We start from the raw sequence: 8,632 nt of genomic DNA, 5'->3' as shown, positions 1-8,632 counted from the left end.
TTGCTTAAGTGATTCCTGGCATAATTACGGATCACTTAAGTGATGCGTTGCACAGTTCCAGAGCACTTAGGTGGCGCGTTGCACAGTTTCAGAGCACTTAAGTGGCCCGGAAGCATTTCCAGAGCAGTTAAGCCGCACGGAAACATATCCAGAGCACTTGAAGGATCCGTGCAACATTTAGAGATCTCTGAAGTGGCTCGGTAAGGGATTTATCATAAGGGAGAATGTTAGTTCAGGAGCCCACAAACTAGTTTTCTAGTTTTTGGTGCACCGAGTAAGATGCCATTAAGAATATTTAATATTTTCATAAAGGGTTGTTGATGTCGTAAGCATCATCCAAACCACCCCCCCCCCCCCCTTGTCATCAAAAGTCAGCAAATCGGAAAACCCCTCTCCCATCGATGCTGACGTAATACTTGAATGGCCCCTTACTGGTATGTCGTTATTGAGCAGCTACAACAAATTGGAAATTAAAAATGGAAAAATAAAAAATATGTAAAGTTTTTTTAAATAAGTTTTTTTGCATGCGCGGTGTCAACATATGTGGGAATATTTTTATATTTTTTGTGAATGCATATGCACGAAGAAAAAAAAATTATTCTATTAAAAGCATATCTACATTTATTGCATGTGGTGATTTATTAAATACTTATTTTCTCATTTTTGGTAATTTTTAACTTTTTGAGAACCTTTTTAGTGTATATTTTGGGGTTTTTAATGCATATTTTAGCATTTTTAATGCCATATTTTAGCATTTTTAATTCCATATTTTAGCGTTTTTACGGGACACGAGCATTTTTTTCCGTTCTAGCAAACAATATTCGGCTGTTCTCTTATTTTCATGAAAATGTTCGGTTTGTCACTCTTTTGAGTAATAAATTTCTAAATTATTTATACATTTTGGGACATAAATTCGGTTATCGTAATGCAGATTGTGTATGTACGCATATCGGTAGAAGTTCATCTTACCTACAACATATTGAGTGCATACACTACTACTACTACTTAACCGAACATGCACCTCGTATACATTCCTCTACGGAATTTCTAACGAATCGGCACATGCCGGAATGTGTTCTGAGTGTATGTGTGGCCCTAACGTATTTATGTTGTCGAGTTCTGATTGTTTCGTGTTCATGCTGCCATCTAGCTTCCATTTTCTGAATTAAAGATGAAAATTACTGGCATGTTTTGTCAGTATCGTGTTGTTGGCGTGCCTGCTCTTACGCCCTTTGGGCAAGGAAAGTAAAATAATTTTTCACTTAGTCTGCACACGCTAACGACTTCACGCGAATTCGCTGCGCAGATGTTGAAAGTACACGAAGGGGATATGGGTCACTATTACATTGGCGATTGGGATCCCATCTCACCTGGCCATGGCCATGGCAGAAAATTATTTTTTTTCGGGAGGTTCTCGCGAATTTCTTATTCAAACTCATACATAGACTGACCATATTTTCTCGAGAAAAATACGTGTAATTGGGCTTTGGAACACGGGACATAATAATCACCAAAAATGATGCCAAAACTAAGCAAACTTGCTAACTCATGCAAAAATCACAGAAAAGTCACCAAACGAGGAAAATGAAGCGCCACTTCAAATTGCTGTGAATTAATAAAACAAAGTAATTACATTGATAAAAAAAACATGAAAATTTAAAAAATATATATTCTTATTTGTAGTCGTAATTATCGTAATGCAATTTCTGAGTTGGGAAGATAAATTTAATTGTTGATTTAATAAATAAAAGTCAAGTCGGCTTCGTTGAAAATATGTGAAAACCGGGACATTTTTGCAAAAAAAGTCGGGCCAGCCAGGGAAAAACAGAAAAAATCGGGACCGTCCTGGCAAATACAGGACTTATGATCACCCTACTCCTACATCTACTGTGCTAACTTTGGGCGCGGTATTTTTTCTCTATCTGTTGAAAGATTAATCTGTTTACGGGTCTGTGAGACCCAATCCGTGCAGTAGAGCAACTTTTTTTTTTCTTTCAATTTTAGTTGATATTGCTATTTTAGTCTCCCACAATATCGACTGACGGTTTTCAAAATGAATTAGCAATGAGATAGTCACGGATATTAAAGTGATTCTTGCGGAATATAAATGAGCGAAGTCAGGAATTTCAGCTACAAAGAAGCTACTTCAGAAACATTCATGTTTCAAGAAATTTTTATACGGACAACCCTATGCTCAAAAACATAATTAGAATGTTTTGCCTTGTCTTTCTTTCCTAATGCCAACAAACTAAAATTCCATGTTTCCAAGTGCAATATTCGAAAAGATATCTGAATTTCAAAATCGAAGAAAAGTTTTGAAAGAAGCATTGTCCGTTAGTTTTTGTTGTTCCTTCCCAACTTTTTTCTCATTTTTGAATTTAGATTTCTCTGTGAATATTGCATTTGAAAACGCGGAAATTTTTGTCTTGGCTTCGAGAGAGACAACTTTCTAATTTCATTTTTGGGCACGGGCTGTCAGTATAAAAAGTTTTTTTATCCCCCATTTAAATAAGTATACAACCCCTCGCAACATGAATGCCCTCACTGAAATGCCTGACTTCGCACATTTATTTCGCAAGAATGACTTTTATCCGTCACCGTTTTCTTGCTATCCTATTTTCAAAACCATCAGTCGATTGCGGGACACTGAAAAGATGTAACTGTAAATGATGACAAGTGTAAAGATGAGATATGGACATGCCCCCCTCACATCCTAGAGCAGGGGGCTTCTTATTAAATGAAGATCCCAGCCTATATTTTTTTACAGGCTGGGATCTTCAATGAACCTCCGAGCCAGACTTTTCGTGGGTCCTTCTATATTGAATTTATATCGTAAAGGAAGAAACAAAAATTGCCCCAGCCAGGGCTGTAGCCCTGTCAGCCCCACCCTTGTAGGGGGGGGGGCAATGGATATGGGTGTGCTTATATTATAAGGATTATTACACAAACATTAAAATATTGTGATTCCATTGTTTTAATCATTGAGTTACTGCTTTAGTGTGATATTATGGGTCATCCAGAACTGTTAATTTGAAATTTACTTTGAAATTGTACAGCAATGGTTAATTACATTCATTTTTTGCGTTCACACTGAAGCTAAAATGATACAATAATCAACCGATTAAAATATTTTAAATGAAAACTGTATAAAAATTATGTACAAAATATATTCATACGTGGGTCTGTGAAATCAGGCCCGTGCACTCACGGAACATTTTCCTCACCCGAGCAATCATAGGTTAATTTATTGAGCTCATCAAATGACATTTTCAGAGATAATTAATTTAATAATAGTCTTGGCCTGTGGATTTTTACCTTATTAAATGAAATTTAATTCTTTTTTCTTTAATACAATTTTTGAGAGGGGGCGCTATTGATCGATCGAACTTACCGGGCAAAAAAAGGACATTGATTGTCGATTTTAGACGTAATGGCTGCTCATCCATGGATCCATGTATCGATTGCCTTGTACTCAACAAGTTTTTATATATCCACCGCAAGTCTTGCAAATGGCGCATTTCTGCGATTTTTTTTTTTTGTTTTTTGTTTTTTGCTCCAGTCTTATGGGTTGGATCGATTAAGGGAATCGGATCGAAACAAAAAAAAGGGGACGCGAAAGAAACCCAACAGATGGCCACATACAGTACACACAAAGACTTTATAAGGGGGGAAAAAGGACAATTGTTAGAGCTTCTTTTTTTAGAAGAAAAACACAGGAACATATAAAAGCTGTTCCAATTCTGTTAAAGTGTTTACTTTAAACGCGTGTGTTTCCGTTAGAGGTAAAAATTTTGTTTTATCTTCACGATCGAAACCAGGAAGGATATACTGTATTCTTTTTTTCCATTTGTTGTAATAAAAAGTATTTCGGCCTTATAAATGAAGGGGAAAATCCACTGACTCAGGAAGTCAAAAAGGAGGGAATAGAAATTCAGATAAAGTCGGGGGAGGGGGAATTCGGATGACGTCAAATCAGGTAGAAATTTTGATACGATCAGAGGGAAAGGAGAAATTCAGATAAGGTTGAAGGAGTAGAAATTCGGAAGATATCAAAAAGGGCAAGTATTCAGGTATCAAAAGGGGGAGGGGAAGGAAACACCAAAAAAGGACAAAGGAGCCAAAAATTCCGAAAATGTGTAAGGGAAACAGAATTTTGACAAAGTAAAAAAAAAAGACACAAATTCAGACGAGGTTAAAACGAGGAAGAAACACCACTAAAAGCAAACAGGGGTGAAAATTTCGAAAATATCAAAGGACTAAAACTTCAGAAAATATGAAAGGGAGGCAAAAATTCACACGACGTCAAAAAAGGAACGAAAACTTCAAAAGGTCAAATTGCGTAGAGTTTCAGAGAAAGAAAGGCATAGAAAGAGTAAGAAACACAAAAAATGAGGTGCGGAAGGAAGAAGAAATGGATAATAAGTTGGGTGGAAGAGACAGAAATTCGGGAAAGGTCAAAGGAATTCCAAAATTCAGAAGAAAAAAAAACAAAGAAGGGGGGAACCCAAAAGAAGAATAAAATTTATACTTTCTTCCATCTAAAGAAAAATCTCAGAAAAGTTCAAAGAAGTGGAGGGGGAAAAAACCCCGGAAAAGGTCACAGGAGGCAGAAATTGTGAGTCAAATTCGGGGGGGGGGGGGAATTCGAAAAATGTCGTGTGAGGAAGAAAAAACAAGAAGGCAAAGAGGATCAGGATCGGAACTTGGAAAAATACGAAGAAAGCATAAATTTCGGAAAGGGGGGGGGGGATTCTCACAAAATCAAAGAAGGCAGAAGCTCGAAAAATGGTAACCGGGACAGAAATTCACAAAAGACAAAGAAGAATTAAGAAATTCGTGGGCCACTGGGGAGAAATTCCAAAAAATCAGGATGGGTGCGGAAGAAATTCCAAAAGGTCAAAGGAGACGAAAGAGAACAGAAAGTCAGAAAAAGACAAAGAAGGACGGAGAAATTCAAAAAAAGACAGAGAAGGAGGAAGAAATTCAGAAAAAGACAAAGAAGGAGGGAGAAATTCAAAAAAAGACAGAGAAGGAGGAAGAAATTCAGAAAAAGGCAAAAAAGGAGGAAGAAATTCAGAAAAAGGAAAAGAAGGAGGGAGAAATTCAAAAAAAGACAGAGAAGGAGGAAGAAATTCAGAAAAAGGCAAAAAAGGAGGAAGAAATTCAGAAAAAGACAAAGAAGGAGGAAGAAATTCAGAAAAAGACAAAGGATACAAAGGGGGACAGAAATTCAGAAAAAGGCGAAGGATACAAAAGGGGACAGAAATTCAGAAAAAGGCAAAAGAGCAAGAGGAAGAAATTCATAGGCCACTAGGGGAAAAATTCCAAAAAAGTCAGGATAGGTGTGGGAGAAATTCTAAAAGGTCAAAGGAGACAAAAGGGGGAGGGTCAGAAAAAGACAAAAAGTAGCATGAAAGTAATTCAGAGGCCATTAGAGGAGATACATTCCATAATGTCAATGAAGGGGGAGGAATGGTAGGAGAAATTCCAAGAAGTTCAAAAAAGAAAAAATTCCAAGAAGTTCAAAAAAGAAAAAATTCCAAAAGGTCAATAATTCTCAGAAAAGGGAAAATAGGACAGAAAATCAGAAAAAGGTCAACAAAGCAGGAATCGACGTTCCGTTCAACGGGCCAAAAAAAATTCCGAATGATCAGTGGGGGGGGGGGGCGTAATTCCTAAAGGTATGGGAGGGGGAGAAATCGAAAAACTTAAAGGGAGGGGATAAAAATTAAGATTCCAACGAGGTGGAAATTCGGAAAAGATCAAAGGGGACATGAATTCAGAAATAGGCAAAGAAGGGGAGAAAAATTCAGAAAATGGCAAAGAAGGGGAGGAAAATTCAGAAAAGTCAAAGAAAGAAAAAAAAAATTCATTAAATGTCAATGGGAACGGCAGAAGCTCGGAAAAAAGGGACAGAAATTTAGAAAAAAAATTGAAAAAAACAGGAAGAAAAATTCAGTGTTCAGAAATTCCAAAAGGTCTATGGAGGGGGGGAAAATCAAAGGAAGTTAAAGGGTGTAATAAATTCCAAAAAGTGGGGGGGGGGGGGTAAATGCCAATTTCATGGGGGGGTGAAAATTTAAAAACTTCATTTTTGGAATAAAATCATAATATTTTCACGATTTTGTTGACCGAATCTATAATTAAACATGAGGGACATTACACTCATGATATAAATCTTAAGACCTCGCGGACTGGTTTTAGAGGTGACGGTGATGACAAAATGTCTTTTGTCCCTTTAGAAAAAAAGTAGAAGGAGGGGGTTTCAATGACCCGCTTTCCCCCTTGTCCACCACCATCTTGATATCTCACTTGACATAACGATGGTGACGCCTTGTCCTGACGTTACTGATAATAATACAATTGATAATCCGAAGCTAAAACCTAAGACGTGCGTCTGTAACGATTGTGTGCGTATGACAGCTGACGGAAATGCGTGCCCGGATAGCTCAGTCGGTAGAGCGTTAGGCTTTTAACCTAACGGTCCAGGGTTCGAGCCCCTGTCCGGGCGGTGGCCGTTGTTTTTATTCACCAACGTAATAAGTTGATGATAATCTCATCACGTCCAATCGGTTGATATTTCCATTGAATATCCTACCGGATGGTCATTCCATTTATTTTTTTATGTAAATTCTTGAAAACAGTTTTGAGAGAGAGAGAGAGAGATAGAGGCTAGAAAAATAATGATCGTAAATAATTGATGGTAAATTATTAATTATGAGTAATCATTGAATAATCCGGTAATTCATGAATTCTAATAATAATTGATAATAAACCTAGGGCGGACGATGATAACGATTGAACGTGTATGGCAGCTTTTCCCGGACGTTCCCGGATAGCTCAGTCGGTAGAGCGTTAGGCTTTTAACCTAACGGTCCAGGGTTCGAGCCCCTGTCCGGTCGAAGAATGGCCTTTTTTTTTTTCACCAACGTGACAAGTTGATAATAGTCTCATCGCGTTAGTAATCGGATGATAATTCCATTGAATCGGTAATGAGAAGTCCTAAAAAAATAATTCAATTGATAAAAGTAAGAAAAAATAATAATCTTAAATAGTTAATGGCAAAAAGTTTATTATTGTTATTTAAGTGAGTGAATGGCAATTAATTTACTGTTCGTTAATTTTGTATAATTTCATATCGTTTTGATATTACATTATCAACGTCTGTTTCAATGAAAAACGGTGAGACCTTGCAATAACGATACTCGATATATATATAACGATAATTCACACACACACTCACTACAATATTTATGGTTTCTAAGGTCGGGATTACACTGCATAAAAGTTCGATAAAAGTCCTTTTATAAAACTTAAGGAAAACAACCAATAATCGCATTAATTACATTCCCTCCAATGTAACCAATGCGCTTATTGGTGGCATTTTTCAAGTTTTATAAAAGAACCTTTATCAAACTTTTATAGTGTAATCCCGGCCTAAAATTGATACTGTATATATGTTAATGCCAAAGCCCAGTTGACCCGACGGATGTCCAACAATTCGGGCTTTCGCCAACCCCTATATATCGATACAGCAATGCACATCCCCTATACCGATCCCTATGATTCGGAGTCATCGCCACGTTGAACTATTTTTTGTGATAATTATGGTCATTTATAATTAGCCATAGCTAAAAACATAATAATTATGTTTTTAGCTATGGCAACCCTAATGATCAAAGGAATCTCAATATCGATACTTTAGTGATCCATGTAAAGGGATGTATAGTCGTATAGGGAGGGATCGATAAATAGGGGCCGGCGAATTCCCTTATTTCGAACATCTGCTGGGTCAGCTGGGAAAGGCCAGTTCGTGAACTAACCAACTTCGGGCTTCGGCAGTAACGTTATTCAATATTGATATTTTTTCAAGTCTTGTCTGGCCTCCAATGTTAAATTGCTGCCTCTCGATGTACCAATATCTCGGTCGTTATCTGCGGTTTTCCAATTTGAAGGCGTGAATGCGAGCCGGTCTCCACTTTTTAAAAATATCCTCGCAGAGAACAGGCAGACCTACAGGGTGATCAGCGAATAAGCCCTTATTTCAAAATTAAATATCTCTACAACAAAGATCAATAGAATTATGCGGTAAACGGTACGTTTATTAGCAAAACTGTAAGAATGTTGTACAGAAATTGCGAAAATTTAGTTACAAAAGCTGTTAACAGATGGCGCTCTGCGCTGAAAACTCTTTCTCTGAAAGGAGTCTAAAACAAAAAAAAATAATAAAGTCAAGCAGTCTTTGCAATCAGAACACAATTTTTTCAAAATGTTCACCGTTCGTAACAATGAGGTGGCGTAAACGAACAATGAAATTTGACATCACGTCTTGCAATGTCTCAACGGAAATGGAATCGCCAATCAACGATTCAAGCTCATCCAGAGTAGCGGGATTGTTTCGACAGACAGTGTCTTTCAATGCGCCCCACAGAAAGAAATCACAAGGAGTCAGATCGGGAGGATATGGAGGCCAATCTATTCCTGTGTCAGTAAATTTCGGATAATCTAACGCAATTACTCTATTCCCAAAGTATTCATGAAGAAAGCGAAAAACGAGCCCCATCTTGCATGAACCAGTCGATACCTGGTCGATCCTCCAACGCTAGATGTGTGCTGACAAATTGTTCCAAAA

The 8,632-nt window shown here is 37.4% G+C and overlaps 2 non-coding genes across 2 annotated transcripts; both read left to right on the top strand.

Annotated features, from left to right (window-relative positions):
- The first annotated feature begins 6,438 nt into the window (after window positions 1-6,438).
- TRNAK-UUU (transfer RNA lysine (anticodon UUU)) lies at window positions 6,439-6,511 on the top strand. The gene has a single exon. It is a non-coding gene; the product is annotated as a tRNA-Lys (tRNA).
- A 318-nt stretch (window positions 6,512-6,829) lies between these two features.
- TRNAK-UUU (transfer RNA lysine (anticodon UUU)) lies at window positions 6,830-6,904 on the top strand. The gene has a single exon. It is a non-coding gene; the product is annotated as a tRNA-Lys (tRNA).
- Window positions 6,905-8,632: the final 1,728 nt, after the last annotated feature.

Source organism: Pholcus phalangioides, unplaced genomic scaffold (assembly GCF_987345545.1).
Source record: "Pholcus phalangioides strain wild (caught in Gottingen) unplaced genomic scaffold, Ppha-v1.0 ptg000022l_1, whole genome shotgun sequence".
Classification (NCBI taxonomy): Eukaryota; Metazoa; Arthropoda; class Arachnida; order Araneae; family Pholcidae; genus Pholcus; species Pholcus phalangioides.
The sequence above is the reverse complement of the archived record's forward strand: the minus strand, read 5'-3'. Positions and strand labels throughout refer to the sequence as shown.